This window comes from Empidonax traillii, unplaced genomic scaffold (genome assembly GCF_003031625.1).
Source record: "Empidonax traillii isolate 1590-97213 ecotype Southwest subspecies unplaced genomic scaffold, ASM303162v1 scaffold484:size464376, whole genome shotgun sequence".
Taxonomy (NCBI): domain Eukaryota; kingdom Metazoa; phylum Chordata; class Aves; order Passeriformes; family Tyrannidae; genus Empidonax; species Empidonax traillii.
In genome coordinates, this window is record NW_020955677.1 from 119727 (window position 1) to 137171 (window position 17445).

A 17445-nucleotide genomic window follows, 5' to 3' on the forward strand; every position below is an offset into this window, starting at 1 on the left:
AACATGGGCACAACTCCATGACTGAGGTGCCAGGGCCAGAATTCAAATGAAAAATGAGAGAACACACCCATGCAGAAAATACACACCAATGACAAGCACAAAACAATGAATTAGTTTACCCTAAAAAATTAATCAAAGTATGGAACAGAACCCCAAACCTCCCAAACACCAGCATGCATTCCATCCAGAGGGTAATGTTGCACTGAATCCCTCTTCTGTCTGTTATACTGGCAGAAACACGTCAAGACACCAGAGTCCTCAAAACATATTTTCCAATTTGTTGGGATACAAGGTCATATAACCCTTGAAAAAGAAAAACAACTCAAGAGCTTCTGCATAGTTTCATTTTCCAGTTGCCTTTGCATTTTTTTTCTTTTTTTTTTTTCTTTTTTTTTTTTTTTTAAATTCTGAGTTTGGCCAAGAACTGTTGTTACACAACTTAAGCATACAATTACCAAACCAATGTTCTGACAGATCCTTATTGCATTGTGTGAACTTGTCATAGGAAGTCAAAATAGTCATCACTGGCTCCATTGTTGTTGCTGGGTGGGATTTCTAAAGTTATTTGAAAAATACTGTGTTCTACCCTTCAGGGGGCATCTTCTAAGCCTCATCACTTTCAGCTCACTGAGGGCAGCTCCTCCAGCCCCACTGGGACCCCAAAGAGTAGATGCCTGGTTTCTTCAAGCCATGTAGAAACAAACCACAGGCGTGAGCTGCAAGTCAGTGTTCACAGCAGTGTAATGCAGACAGCTAGAACTTCTAGCTGAGACACTACTTTTACACTTCTTATTATCAGGAAAACAAGGAGTCACTAAAGAATTTTTAAATTTTTAAAGGATTACAAAGGAAAGGCACACCACACGGTGTACAAGTAGTCTGGGCCATTTGTAATTGGAGAACAAGCTAGCAGACAGGCACCACAGTTAACATTATCAGAAATATTAAGTGGAGACAGGCATAGACTGGGACGGAGAGCTGTGGCATATGACAGCTGTTTTGACCTGTGCTGTGGGATTTCCTTCACTCTCAGATGTTTCTCAAGTTCATAAAGTTCAGCCCACTAGTGAGGCCAGTTAGGCATTTATCAAAGTCCTTTCCACAAATGCTTTGTCTGCAGGCTGGCACATCTATGGGGAGAGAGCCATGGAGCCAGACACACTGCACATAGCCTGGCTTTCTGTCAGACACAGGATGAGAAGAAAAACAAGAATGGCATATCTTGTCTTATTTAGGACATTTCATGTAGCACATTAATGTTAAGGACAATACTGAAAGAAGCTTAGGAAGGAAAAAATTTTCTTTGCTGCAGTGTCCATTTTTCACTTCATAAATACCCTGTGCTGCACGAAAGCACAATCCCACAAGCCTGCAAGGTGTGAATGATTTTACACCCCCAAAAAGGCTGTCTGAGCCATGAAAAGCAATTGAGATACCGAACTGGACAATCACTAGCAAAATTCCTGCAGCTTCATTGAAAGCAAACTTCACCACTAGGGAGCACCAACAGACAAAAGTTTTTTAGAGCTTCTCTGTGTTGAAATCAAACTACAAACATAAAATACAGAATGCATTTAACACTGACACAATAAATATTTTAAATTGCGATTTTTTATAACTACCCACTAAGATACTAGATGAATCAGAAGTGATGGGGCAAGTGATTCTAATTTATTTGATCACTAGTCAAGGCCTGTAAATTGATACCAGTCGAGCTCTGCTGATTCATCTCTGCAACTCATGGATATTTTTTTCCAAGTGTCTGTATGATTGGTAACTTTATCACAATAAAAAAATAAAAATATTAGGCAATGAAACATTCTTTCTCTACCATATATGAACTTTCTAGGTCAATCCCAAAGTACATTACAGAGCCAAGAGAATAAACAGCTTCTTTTTTAATGTGGCAAATCAAGATCAGAGGTTCTTGTCAGTGTTTGGCAATGACTCAGAGGCAGACAAAGAAAATTCAGAGCTATAGCTCAAATCCCAGTCTGCACAGCAGAACTGACTGACCAGAGATGATTGCTAACAACTCACCCTGTACAACTTCAGTTCTTCTTCTTGCTAGAATCACAATTATAAGTCCTCCTTATCCTCCGTTTCTCTCCGAGTTGGACACAAAACATCAGCACTGCTGTAAACACCAGTGCAGAGTGGGGTGACACTAAGGACGCTGTCAGACTGTGCTCTGTAGACTCCATCAGCCAGGTCCCACTGGGTGTTCAGGAGCCTCAAAACAGTGAAATGAAAGAAAGGCTGAAGTCAACAGAACCTTGACTCCAAAAAACTGGTGATTAATGTAGTATTTCACATGCTATCTTCTGTTTCTAACACTGGAAGATAGGATTAGACTTGATTATTCAGTGGCTCAGGATGTAGATCTCCCTAGTCTTTGTTTTCCCCAACAACCAGGATGTGCACTTGTGATAGTGCCCCCCTCTTGGAAAGCAGAGGCATATCTCACATCGATTCCCACAAAACAGAGGTGTTTCAAATGGAGGTTAGTCTATAGCCACTGCTCAAGGGGGGGTTGCAAGGACGTTCGCCAAACAAATATGCTTGTGCCATAACTGTCAAAAGATGCACTATGTGAAGCTCTGGAGACCTGATGCAGTGGATGGTTGCACACTGAGCACTCTTCCTAATGCCATTTTGGTTATTGTATGGAAACTAAACTGCACTCATCTAGCCTGCTATGGTAGCCCATTTCTATTGGAATTGCAACTTGGCTGTCAGCAGAAAGGGGACTGATAGGATTAAGCAAATGGCCATGGGCAGCAGGAGACAAGAGGAAATCCCTGCTGTGAAGACAGGACACTTCATCACAAGACCTGTTAATATTTAGCTATGTTTATTCATCCTGTTTCCTTCAGCAAGATATGGGCGGACTTTGTGGTGATGCTGTCAGACGTGTAAAAACCCCTTTGTTTTCTGCCCCCAGGTGGTTCTTCCCTGCAGGAGAATGTTAAACAGTTTGAGTAACTGTAACCGAACGTTGTGTAATCCCTTAGTTAGCATAACCCGTCCTCTTCATTAGCATGTCCCGCCCCCCAGACCCTTATATTGCGAATCAAATGTTCAATAAGGCATTCTGGTTTGCACCCCTGAAACTGAGATCGTTTAGTCTTTGGACCTTTGCACATTTCCAGTTGTATTAAGCTCTCTCCTTCACCAATGGCATGTTATCTCTTACCTTGCTCCTTCCAGTAGTCACATCACTGTAGTGAGCATGCTCTAAAGATCAAAAGAAGGTATAGTTGAATTCAGTAGGAAAACTCCTGCTCACCTGTACATTGCAATGACACTTAAGGTGACATTCCTGATCACATGTAGAGGGATGGCTTTTGCACTGTGGTGCTCCTGGGCTGGCCAGGGATTCCAATCCTCAGCCAGGGACTCCTTAGGCCACCTGGGCACTGTGTGTTTGAGGGCAATGAGAATGGGAGCTGAAGTGGAGCAGCTGAGATAAAATGTAACTGAGAGCAGTAGGTACATGCATGGTTTATGCTTGGTACACTCTGCCAAGATGGATAGGAGAAACCATACTGAGGGTGAAAGTCCTGGGAGTTGCTGGTATATACAGCATTGTATGGGCTGTACAATGCAGCAATGAAACAATGGCCTATGTTAGTAGAAGATACTTCCCTTTTAGTATTAGAAATACTAAATTCTACATTAAAGACCTGGTTTTTTACCTCCCTTTATAGTCAGAGCACCTATCTAAATGTTTGCTCTCCAAAGTGCTTGTGAAAACACACAAGTTTGGTGTCAGGCAGGAGTGTGTAAAAGGGGTCCCAAGCTGTAAGGGGTCTGTGATGGTTTGGACTTGGCTCCCTGCCAAATGCCCAACCCTCCAGTAGCAGTCCCTCTCTTCCCCCCCTTTCTACTTCCCCCAGTGCTGAAGAACCCGAAAACCAAGCTAGTTATATAAAAAATATATTTCATGTATATTACAGTTAAGGTGCTATGTACACAGCAAACTTGAATCCAAACACCCCCCGAAGGGATAGGGAAAGGGGAAAAAAAGGGACAAAAGGAAACAAAAAGGGATACCGAATAGATATGTGCAATCAAACCCGAGAACTAGTAAAATAACTAGTAAAACAAATCTCACCACGTCCCTTAGAAAGCAGGATTGGCAGACATGGCCAGCACTCTCCAAGCTTCCACGTGGCAGGTCAGTGGATGCTGCAGGCCTCAACCTTAGATAAGCAAGACCAATGCAGGGACCCACTGTTCCCGAACTTCGGTAGAAGAGAAGAGAGAGTGAAGGCTTCTCCTCCCTTCTTATTTATACCACAATTTACTTAAAAATCGTATGGAATACTGGGAACACTGCCCCTTCCTCGGTTACAAACTGGTAACCAGGGAAGGCCTAGATTAAAACCACCACAGGGTCCTAAGGTCTCTCCTGCAGCTCTACTATGCTTTGACCAGTGGTATTTCTGAGCAGAACTAAAAATCAAACTGTGTCTCTTCTCAGCTGAGATGCAAATGCTTAATATCAGGTCTCATGAGCACTGTCAGTGTGGAAAGTTTTTCCTCTGTCTGGTACGTATATGACATAATCTCTCTGCCTATTCATTGCAACTGAAGATCAACCTCACCTGCTCATTTACCCATGTCTGCACTAACACACCTACTGGCCTGATTCTGACCATCAGCTACCAGCACCTGCTCATAGTCAGCCTTCTCTAAAGGAAGCATTGTATGGATCCAACTGCATTTTTCCAAGGAGACAGACTCTCCTTTACTGCAACCATACCCATGAAGAGGAATAAGATGGACTAAGCCCTCCCTGCCAAAGCTTTTGGCTTGTCTGAACCACCCCATGTGCCTGACCCAGCAGAAACAGGAGCAGGAGCTGGCCCTGGAGACAGGCTGTACTTGGAGATATCCGCTGCAGCAGGACAGTGCTGTTTGCCCAGGCTCCAGCACTGCTGAACCTGTATTTTGGGAAAGGCCCAGGAGAACAGGAGGCAGCCCTGACCTGGTGCTAATGAACTCAGTCACAACTGCACAGCTATAAAACTGTTTCAAAACCATTCAGCTCATCTGAGATATTTTTGCTTCATGCTGCTGCAAGTGGGAAACGCTGAACTTTAATGTGTTTGCAGTGACTGACAGGCTCACAAGGGGATCCAAAGATATCCCACTATCTATCTGAGACAGCTTTTAAAACTGAACTTAGAGTAGTCAATCCTTCTTTAGAGACTTAATGAGTTTAATGATCATCCCAGTAGACCAACACTCACTTTACAAACTTAGAGGGCAGGGAGTGAATTCAAATAGGGTTCAGGCCCCTAAGTGAGCCCCACTGAAGATGAAAGATGACTTACGGTTTACCTGCAGATAAGCAGGAGACTTGAATACTTCCGTAATTATGTGTGTGCCATTCTAGGGAAGCTGAGGTTATTTTCATACCTCAGCCTAATAAAGTAAATGTGAGAGGCATATGTGCTTTGTTTATAGCTCCATTAGCCTTTCTTGAACTGTAAATTACTTGGCAATGGCTGAGACAAAATGGAAATGCAGGGATGAATTGCAAATGAAAAGTTTGAAGTTCACAGCTAATTCAAGTCTTTCAGATTTTACTGCTTAAACTTACAGTCCCTTTGAAAAGCTACTCCATAACTGTAAAATGCATTAGTAGAAATCAACAGATTTATTACATGTTTAATTGTAAAACAGACCACTTAAAAACATATTTTTATATGTATTTTTTAATAACCTTTCAAGTGTGACCATTTTTGTTGGCAATCTCCACCCTTCTCTCTTTCTTACTCTTCATCAGTCAGTGAGCAAACAAATGGGTTTAGGGTTTGCCTAGCACACTTGAAATTTTCAGAGAGAGGGGAGTTAGGAGCAATAAATTGTACTCCCATTTTAGCCCCCTGGTTTAACCACAATGACAATATCAGGAGAACACAAAGGCCAGGCTGTGAAGACCAGCCGCAGGAGGCACAGCGTTGTAATGGCATCTGGAGCATTATCAGTAACACAGTTGTGAGTAATTGCATTAATTGCCTTTAATTACACTCTGTGACCTGAAGCAGGCTGCTTCCAAGAAACGTCACACAATACCAGTCACAATGGGTTTAGAAAGTAACATGAACAAATATGGGGTTAGAACTTTCCAATCAGAACTGCAGGTGGAACAACAGATGTGTGCATGCGTATTTGTGTGCTTGTTTTACAGGTCATCCACAACAGAAGTAGAGAAGCAAGCAGCAGATTTTTCTTCTTAGAGTGTAACCTGTAAAAAGGGCAAATCTGGAAATTACACTTTGCTTTGCTTTTCCTGAGACTAAACATGACCTTTTTCTTTTTCCGTCAGTGTCCCTACACTTATAGAAAAGCTTTAGACATGGTGGGTTTCACCACAGTTCTTGCTAGATAGTAACATCTTTGCCCCTGACACCATGTGAGTTTTAAGTTACCACAGCTTTCTACAAGTCCTGAAAGGAATTTTTTCTCAAAATCAGCTCTATCCCCTTTTTATTGTAGTTCTAAAAACATGAATAAATGTTTACGTGTATGCATTTTTGTGGAGAGGTAATTCTGTTCAATGCTGGATGGAATTTCCTGATGAAATCCAAAAGTCAGTGGAGGAGTTAGTTACATTAGAAAAGCATTTTCTCAGCTCTCCACCCAAGCCTTGGGATGGACCTAAACTCCCAGTGCAACACCCCAGCAGAGCTGGGATAGTTGCAGGTGAACATATGCCACATAGAAGGCAGACAGGCTGCTGTGATAGCTCTGTTGATGGAGCAAACGTGACTGTTTCTCTGTCACCAGTCCTTGGGATGGAGCTGGTGGTGTTGCCATGCCATCTTTACATCACTCACCTGCAATTATGGGAGCTGCACTCTCCCCAAGACTCAGAATGTCTTATTCGTGATCCATTTAAGGTAAGGCAAAGCACAGGCAATTCTGATGATACTGGAACTTCTTTGCATGCTAATGACTAGGGTTCCAGCTGTGGCTCTCTAATTCTCATGCTTTACACTGACATTGCGTGTTTGAGGGAGAGTTGCATTCTGAACTTGCTGCATTTATCTTCATGTGACCTGCACGCAGAGTGCAGCTGCTGTGTAATGTAGATTTAATGTGAATACCTCGGCATCCAAGGATAACTGCACGCATGGCTACTTAAACAAATGAATGAAGATGGGAGAAAAATTATACACTATGATGTATGGCTCAGGCAGCATTCTACCTGACACCTCCCTTCCCACTCTTCCCACTGAGTTCCTCCAGGTTTATGATGAGACCCTCAGGCTAACCCAACTCCCAGCTTGAATACATCTGACAGCCTTAATCTCTGAGCTGCATCATAAATCATTGCATACCCAGGAAATTAAAGGGGGATCTATGCTATGCATACATGATCTACTCACACTAATTCCTTTGTAACAGAGAATGGGTGGAAACCCACACAGACTGATGAAGAAGGCAAATCAACTCCTTGCTTGAGCCCACTTTTTATATGCAGTCACAGGCTATCCCTTCCTCTGCCCAAGGTGTCAGTAGGTTCTCAGTGAGTAATTTTTGAGTTTACAATCTTCAGCCTTACTATATTAATACATTTTGAGGTGTTCAAGAGGTGGATCCAGTAGGTCATACTGTGATTTTGCTGTAAATGTACCTGTCTCACAACTCTTAGTTTTACATTTATTTTTAATTGTCTGAAAAATGTCCTGTAGAAAACATATGCACATACTATTGAAGGAACCCAGAAGTTTTGTGCAATGGCCAACAATCACAGCAATAAACTGACAGCTCTATCAGGGTCCATGTAATTCTTCTGACCTCCTACTTAGCAAGCAGGAGGTCAGTAAGGGAACTTCAAATCCCCTAAGCCACAATTTACCAGAAACTGAAATCTTGGCATTCCAGTAGATTTCAAAACCAACAAAAGCACTCTGGAAACTGGCCATAAGTATCTGACTCCCTCAACTGTCCTTGAAAATCCCAGCCTAAGGTCTTGCTCCTACTCCCATTGAAGTAATTAAATTAATGAAATTCAAGATAGGACAGCAGAGGAAAGCGTTGTCCAGACAACCAAACACAAGGTTAGGAACTCAAAATTACAACACCCAGTCTCATACCTCCTTTCCTATGGATTGTGCCAAGTCATTCACTTTCCTTGCTCTTTTCCTTACCTATTTTTAGACTCAGGTTCTTTTTTCACCTACCTAAAAAAAGATTTGTTCACCTCTATATCCCCTATTGTTCATCTCTATATCCCCCTACACAATCTTCAAGTTATTAGTTTTCTTGGATAAAGACATCACTGACAGCCAGGTCTGCTTCTCATCATACATAGCCGAACAGCCTGGACTCCCCTCTTTGCTCCCTGCAGCTGTACAAACTCGCACTGGAGAGAGAGAATTCAGCACTGTGCAGAAGCAGGGAATATACCAGGAGGGGTTTCATTCTGTGCTTGCGAGCTGCAGAGATGTAGAATGAGAGGAGGCTGCTGATGGAGGCAGCTGGTGAAGATACCAGCCCACAGTGCACTCCAGGATTTAACGGCACAGGAAGGAGGTCTTATGACTAATGGCACAGGAAGGAGGTCTCATGACTAACAGCATACTCGGGCCCCTGGTGCATCAACATTGCTAACTGCAGGCACTTTGAGGCTTACTTTCCCACCCACACTTCCTCCACTAAATCCACCTATTCCCAGTTCTTGGGCATGGACAGCCCTGCTCCCAGCTGCTGTATACGTTCCTGGTACATAACCACCACAGCCGTGACACTCATCTTTCCTTGTCAATTCATAATGCAGCAATTACTTGCTGCCGCTGTCCTTCATGGGTCTCCTTCTCTCCATCCGTCCATCCATCCATCCATCCATCCATCCATCCATCCATCCATCCATCCATCCATCCATCCATCCCAATATCCACTCACCCGTCCTGTTTGCACAGAAGTCTGGCAGCACTGCAAAGTGCCCTGGTTATGGTTTCTCCTCCACAGGCTGCTCCAAACTGCCATCATAGCCCTTTACACTGAGGCACTATAAGCTGCATGTAGGCTTCATGGTGACTATGAAAGGGATCTTCCAAGATCGTGGTTTTGGTTATACAAGTTCCCATTTCAGTGTTTGAAGCCAGTCTTCATGAAAGAACCTGGAATGAGCTGAACACTTACTGCAGCATCAGCATATTACAATTGCCAGGTGCCAGGTATATTATATTAACACTCACTCAACACCACCTTTGCCCTCTAAATCATAATGAGAGGTTTTGCAGCTCTTGTAATGATGATGAAGAAAGCTTACTGCATCACTGGAATAATTTAGCTTAAGGGAGCCTGTAGAAAAAAATGAGTCAACATATATCACACATTTGCCCTCTTCTTTCTGCTATTCACCCTGAGCAAGAAGGTCATGCAAAATACCTTTCATTTCATCAAAGGCAATTTAAGTCAATAATGTCCAACTGACTCTGTACTGTTAAACTTGCTCTGCAGAGGTAAGAAAATGGCCAGTGACCTGACTTTTGCATAGAAACAGTTCAATTGCAATGCTGTAGACATGGTTAACTCTAGGTATAAAGAGACTATTCCTTCAAACAAAGATTATAAAAGGCCATACTTACAAGCAAGGTCATAAAGAGACACTGGGAAGAACAGTAAAGGACTCTTCATTTTGAAATGATTATTTTGTGATCATTGTGGATGGATTTTTTTTTTAATTATTAAGAGAAATTAAAAACAAATCAGATGAGAAGCTTCTCTGTCAGATTCAATTAGTGTAACAGAACGTGAGTATGCAGAGGAGGGATTAGTAGAGGAAGCAGAGCTGGAAGTTTGGAGAAGGGCATGATAACAAAGACAATCATGCTTTGTATGACCATGGCATTTTAATTGTTTTTGAACAAGATACGTAAAAAAAGGGAGTTTGTATCATCACATTAATTAAGTTTCATTTTTCTTATGAATGAACAAGGTAAGATTCAGCTTTACTGACAGCAATTTGACTCTAAAAGCCTGGTAGGAGAATTAGAACCCTTGAGGAAAGGAAGGATCCATTGCCTCAAGAAAAATAAATTAATTACCCAGAGTGTGCACTATCTAATTAAGCATGAACCAGCCGATACCTCATAGCAGCTGTGTGTATGGACTGCCCATTTATAGAATCCTCACAATCTGCCTAAAATGAAAGATGGTGTGATGTAGAAGCAGTTAGGATTACTAAATTAAATAAAGCATAATGGTATCAAAACTGTGTATGGTGGATTTGTAGGACACATTCAGCACAGTGCTGTACAAGAGGGAGCTTGTGCTGAACGTTCTCCCAAAAGAAATCACAACTTAATACAAATATTGCCTTGAGCAGGCATCCATGTTTATTATAGCCAGACTTACTGTGTTCTGCCTAGCACAAGACAAGAATGCTGAAGAGGTGCTACTATAATATTGAATTAATTTTTTAAATATCACTCAAAGTCTCACTGCACTATTCATGTAAGAATTTACAAATATGAGCAGTAACTGATCTTTTTCAAGTCCTCAGGGATAACTGTGAAAGTCAGGTCTGTAGTAAGTCTCAGCAGAACCTTGTTACCTGTATTCAGGAGTGTGATTTGCAGCCCCAACATCACTGTTTGTGAGGGGAAGAAACACTGCTATTTAGTGCTTTAGTATTCAGTGCTAAGTCCAGGACCATCATATGATCAGAATGTACGGATCAGTGTAAGAATTACTGTGTTTTGTAAGTCATGGCAATACAAGTTTTAGGTTACAACACTGCTGAATCAAGCAGCAGAGACTTACAAGACAAGTCATGCCATCCCTAACAGTGGTTGGCATTGGAAATAATACAGTGAGCAGGGCAACACTTAAGGACTTCAGGACAAAGCAAGCATGTCTTGTGTTTGGCTCATTAATGTAGGATTTTATAGACTGCTACACTTCTGTAAAGCAGCAGCTTATCTTGATTTAAGTCTTGATTTGTTCAAAGTACCACGCAAACGTTTCAGTGTTTGGCTGGTTGCACTTGTGCCCACAGCCTCACAGCTGCCCACACTGCACATTCTTTGTTTGTTTTTCAAAAGCCTTTTTCACCTGGTTTGATCTTTGAACAACACTGTGAAAGGAATTACCACAGACTGATGCAATCCAGATCCTCTAAATCCTATGAAAAATCAACATATTTAGGTTTCACAAGCACATTTTCAGGCAGAGAGGGGATGGGGAAGGAGAGGACACTGTCCTGAAAGTAGATGCTTCCTTTTCCTTCCCCCTACTAAAAAAAAAGTCCACGCTAGGCTTTCAGTTGAAGAGAGGAGAACCATTAGAGGTGCATGGGACACCTCTCAGTTCACAATTAGCCTCTGCAAAATTTCCATAAAACTCTTTATACCAATGCAACAATCTTTCCCTGGGATTTGCAGTCAGTCTTCCTGGAAGTATTTTAAACCACTGATGATTCAGAGGAGGATGGATTCAGCGTGATGAAACATAAGTGAGACATAAGCATAGATGAGACCCAGGCAATAAGCTGGTACATATTCTGCTTTAGGAACTGCAACAGGACCACATGGATTTATAATAACCAAGAACTGGGTCCTTTAAGGCTGAGACTTACCATGCCCTAGGTCTGGTCTGGAGAACGAGCTCAGAGGTCTCTCCTGAATTTCCTGAAAATTCTTCTTTCTTTCAGCAACACACAAATACACTCAGAACTGTGCAGTTCACCACCTTGAAAGCAACAGGACTGGTGTAGCTTGGAGACAGTGTTTTAAAGAAGGTATTCTATCTGCCACCTGGACACACAGCTGGAACACAGAGGCATCTGGACTTGTTATGGAGCCATGCTTGGAGCTTGACATGCTGGGGAACTATTGGGAAAGTATTAGCCAGACAGGAGAGCCAGCTGCACCTTTGAAGACAAACTTTGAGATACAGTGAAGAAACTAAAGAGCCATCTCCATCTAGCATAAAAATGTAGTTAACAGGACCTCAATTAACACAGTTGAGATACAACTGTCAGACAAAGAAAATGTTGTTGCTTGAGAACAGCTTGAAGGTATAAACTGGTAGCCACATTATTTATACTTTAAAATGGAACATCCTTTGCAACACTATGTAGCAGGTGTTGCCTTCCCCAGCACTTAGGAAGGCTGTCCCTGCTCTCCCTTGGGCAGCTGGGCACAAGCCAGGCCCCAAGTCTCCACCACCGCTGTCCTCAGCTGCCTGTAAGATCCACTGAGAAGCTCCTGTTCCCAAGGCTTTATACTTCTGCCACGTAAATATGAAGTATTTGAAAATTAGAGCACTCATCTTACCTACCCACTAAATATAAATGTTGACCAAGCTCTGAGGTAGAGGAGCAAATACAGTGAGAAACAGGCAAAAGGGAGCAAAATCAGGGCTCATTCCTGCACCAGAAGTACTGTAAGAGGCAAGCACAAGATAGTTACATGTTAAAAGATGACACCTGACCCCCAAACACTCCACATATGCAGCTGCACATAATATAGGCAGAGTCTACATCTGTTTTTACTCAGAAAGAGTTTTCTGTTTGGAATGTCAATACGCTCTGAACCATCTGCCACACAGGTTTTGTACAGCAATTCAAGGAAAAATGCATGAGAAAATAAAGGAGACAAACAAGTTTTGTCTTCTCCTTTACTCTTCTAAAGCTTCCCATTCCCTTTATAATCACAAAAATAGCATCAGAAAGGCTCCCAACCATTTTGATCCCTTCCAACTTATCCAATTATTAGGGGAGTATGGACTTGAATCAAGATACTGTATTTTCCACATCTATTGGTATTTAAGTGTTCTGTGCAGCATAAAAGAGCTCCAGGGGGAGAGACTGGAAGAGCTTCAGACCAGTTGACACAGAAATTGTTCCTGGGGAACTGCCTGTGGCTGAAGCCCAGTGATCTTGCACCACAAAAATATTTGTCTAACATGACAGAGAACAGCAACTTTGTGTCAAAAAAACATATATTTCTGGAAACATATTTCAAAAAGAAAAGAAGCCCAATCCCAAAACAGTAGATACGCTTGTAAATTATATTAACACAAGACAGTTCCTCTTTGGAGAGGTCATCTCTCTCCTTTCAGTGTATACTCACGTGAAAATGCTCACTCTTACGAATGTACTATGTTTACAGGGCAGAATCACCGTTTCTTTACATTAAAAAAATACATACATGTATGACGGATCTTTGTAAACAGTTTGGTTCAGCTCCTTTACATGGTTCTTCAAAAAATTGAGAAAGTTCTTGCAACTCAGTATGCTAAATTCTCAGTGCATCAAAATAGCACTCAGATCATGAAAGTTACAGTATTTACCACTTGTCTTTAAGTGAGACCTTGTGCAAACCTGTAAATACTGTTTGTATTTATTAATAAACTATTTATGAGCATGCACTGGGTCCCACAAGACACAGGAGAACTAAAGGTACCACTGATATTTTGCTATCATGAAATTCCACCGAACCACTTTCTTTCACTCTTTTCATCTAATTGATGCTCAAAGGCTGTAAGAGGAGCTGCTCTACATTGCCATTAAACACCACTGGTAACAGCATAAGGGTTTTGTCCTGTTTTGTCTACCATGCTCAAAAAACAGAAAAAACGAGCACCTTATAGCAGTAGCAGCTCAAGCATTTGGTTTGATATGAAAAGTGAGACATTCCAGTCCAATTCCCTATTATTGTACTCAATGCTATGGTACTAAAATCTACCACAAAAATTGTCAACATAATTCTCTAAGCTATTTATTTAATTCTTCTCAAAGGTCAAGAGATTTTTTTCCCAAATGTCTGGAAAAAAGGGCACAGAAAAAAAAAAACAAACCAACAAAAAACGAGGTTCACTGAATTATTCAGTAATGTATAAACAAGTTCTCAGTATCAGTAACTTGGTCTTCTTTTTAAGTTTAAAAGTTGCATTTATTTAATCAAATAATAAAATGAAATCTTGATTACTGAAAGAGAACATCAGAGGAAAAGCTCCTCAGAGCTCCATTTTGTCAAACTTTATGATTACAGACAAATTACTAACTTTACACATATTTGTTAACTGCAGCCTTTGCACAACTGATGTTTTCAATGCACAGAAAAAACAGCACTAAAGCTGAAAAGCAGCTTCATCATAAATTGTTGATTTACATTTCTCCTTCTCAAGTTCTTTTAGCAAACTGTAATTTAGAACTCCGGCTTTATGGAAAAAAAAAAAAAAAAAAAAGGTAGAGGGAAAATGACATACATTTGAGAGCAGCAGCAGCAGCAGACATGTTTATTCCCTTCAACAGCAAACAGGCCAGGAAAGGTGGGGTTGTATTTGCTTTCAACTGCTCCTATTTCTGGTTTTATATCATCAATTTGTCCTAATCAGGCTAAGCTCTAGCCAAATTTATTAATACCAGAACCATTTATTTGAACCTTTAGAAATCTGAGATCCTACCAGGTGTGCTTTCCTCTGGACAGAGTGGGAATTAAGGGCACCAACTCTTAATTAGTTAATTCCAATAAAACCCAAAAGCCTAAATTTCTTTTATCTTAAGTACTCTGTAATGGCTGGCTTGGTGGTTCATGCTCCTCTTCTGCAACAAACTCAATAAGCCTTAGTCCTTGCTGAAACAGCAAGTGTACTTCAGCACTTGCTAACAACATGTGGTATAATAGCCCCATTAATTTTCACTAGCCTTGGCATACACAGGCTTGACCTTGCTGCTTTTCAAAGAGGGGACAGCTAATGGCCCTACCCCTTACCTCCCTTTCAACTTTGAGTTTGCAAACTAAAATCCCAATGTTCAGATTACACGGTCAGATCCTTATGGTGGTGCTGTCAGATTTAGAAAGAAGATTTTTGAAAGCTTCCTCCTCCCTTCCCAGCCACACAAGGACTAATTATGCAGATGTACAAAAAGGTTCAGCCAAGTTTAGCTCACAAATTTAACTGTTGTAGTAAGGAGAATACAGATTACCTGATTTTCTTGCAGACTATGCTGCCTGCACAAATAGATGTACAGAGTAATAATCCTCATATTACAAAAAAAGTGCCTGATCTGACCTTATTAGAGCTTTAGCAATGCAGTAATTCAAGTAGACAACAAACTCATCTCTGAAAGATTTGATTAATTGCAGCGCTGCTATTTTGTGGAAGTCCATGTATTGTGGGTACAATTACCTGTTTGTATAACTACATAGTTAATCATCCCAAAGCTTTCAATGTGGAAGCTTGCTTTTCATCTGGAAAAGACTATTGTGCTCATTTCATTGAACATGGAGCATGAAGACACAATAGCTTGTAAGACTGGACTGTGGAGACAAGGCATGAAGGTCAGTTGATACCAGGCCCTGTGACAAACTCTGACTATAGCTAATAAAGTGCTCATGGCTCTCCACTCTGCCCTAAATGATACACTCAAATCTTTAAACCACAAAACTACTGTCTCACAAATGCAGACTGCGTGAATCTCCAGGCAGTCTTATGAAAATCAGAACATCAAATAAGTGAATGAAGACACAGCAAGATCTTCTCCAAGAAAATATTTTCAGTACCTTGTAGTCCTGTCTAGCCAAGGATATGAAGAAGGATTAAATATCGAAATAAATGAACCTGAATTATTCTGTGACCCTATGATAACAAATTAGCAGAGTGCTCAAGGGGGAGCTATACAAGTGAGCTAACCTGCACATCCATATAACTTGAAGTAGTTTTTTTTCTATTCATCACTAGACAAGTGCTATCAGATTTTGATTTGTGTAAAGGATTACCCTTTATTTACCATCAAAAGTAATAATTTGTTCTTTCTGTTGTGAGACAACTGCTCCTAAGCACTCTCTTAGCACCAAACTATTCACAGTTTAGTAACTTCCCAAAATGAGTCCACTGTCTATGTAGTTAGTAACCTTTAACAAATTTATTTTTCATGAACTTGCCTAATCTTCCTTTGGCCTGAGGGAAACATTCAACACCCACCCAGCACCTCAGGGCAAGGAGTGTAACTACACAGCAGGTGAAATCCCCTCCTTATATTTGCTCTGAACATGCCTCTGGAAAGATTCAACTGATGCCTTCTCCCACTGCTTGTGGACCACCACTTGCAGCCATGGTAGTCATGGTTTCATAGCTATCTATCACACCTCCTCATAGCAGCCTCTTCTCCAGTCCAAAGAGTCCTGACCTTGTCTTTGGTGAGGTCAAAGTTTGCCACAGCTTTGTTCATCCATGCTGCCCTTACTTTACTCTTTTTCAGATCTGCCACTTGCTCTCTAATACTGCCTAACCAAACTGCACTCAGTATTGAAATGCAGATGCTGCCCAAATGAACACATAATGATGTACTCTGGTTTGTTCTGATTTCTTTCCTCATAATCCCATTTTTGACCACCAAAGCAAATGAATTTTATTGCTCCATTATTTACAGTTTGTTTCAATGCTGATGGTAATAGAGATTCAAAAGGTAGACAAATGATAAATACACATTTCTCAATAGCCTGCAAAATAGACTACAGACATTCACCGTGTTCACTGTTAATTGCATATTTAATTTCAACTAAAATATAAAACCAGACACTTACTCTTGAAGCAATCCCAATGGGATTATCAAAATGTATTGGCCACTTTGGGAGCTTCCAGCAAGTCTATATGAGCAGCAAGGCTCAAAGCGTGTAAAAGCACACCCAGTATGTCTTACTTCTGAAAACTTCTCATGCTTTCTATTTTTCAATGCTGTAATTGGAGAAAAGCAGAGGTGAATTTTGTGGTGTTGCAGGCACATGACACAGTGAAAAAGGACTTTTCTCAGATTTTGGGCCAAGTGTTTAACGAACATGGGCAAATATTCCTGCTACTGCAGGGAAACAATGTGCTGATTTGTTATCAAGAAACTAACCCTCTAAAACCCTTTGTAAGATCTTTGATGACTCTGGTCAGAAGACTGGTAGAGTGATGAGTATAGCAAGATGAAAGTGCTAAACACTGGCTGGTTTCTATGCTCTTGGCTGCAGCAGGTCAGATCTACATCAGACAGGCAGGACTTGGATGCTCAGAAATAAGCAATTCATTCAGGTATCACCTATTAACTCTGTCCTCCTGGACTGGAATGCAAGCTGAGAGGTGGTTTCCATATTCCTGAGTTACTAGAAAAGCAAAGCCAGAGGACTTAGACCATTGACTAAAAACAGACTTTTTACTCCAAGGTAAGATCTTTTCTGGCTGTTTCACCTGTGTGGTACCTGGCACATCTAACTCACATCCCAGCTCATGCCTTCCAATTCTTCCTTGAAAATCATACAAGTTTTGGAAATGTGAGGATGAGGGTGATGCTTCGTCATCCATGCAAACTGCACAATAACCAGAAAAGAGAATGTGTATGCATAATAATGTAATGTCATGGCCAGTCTCTTCGCAAACGAAGAACCGGGGAAGGTCTTTACACCTTCCAGCCTGCGCATTGGATTTTTT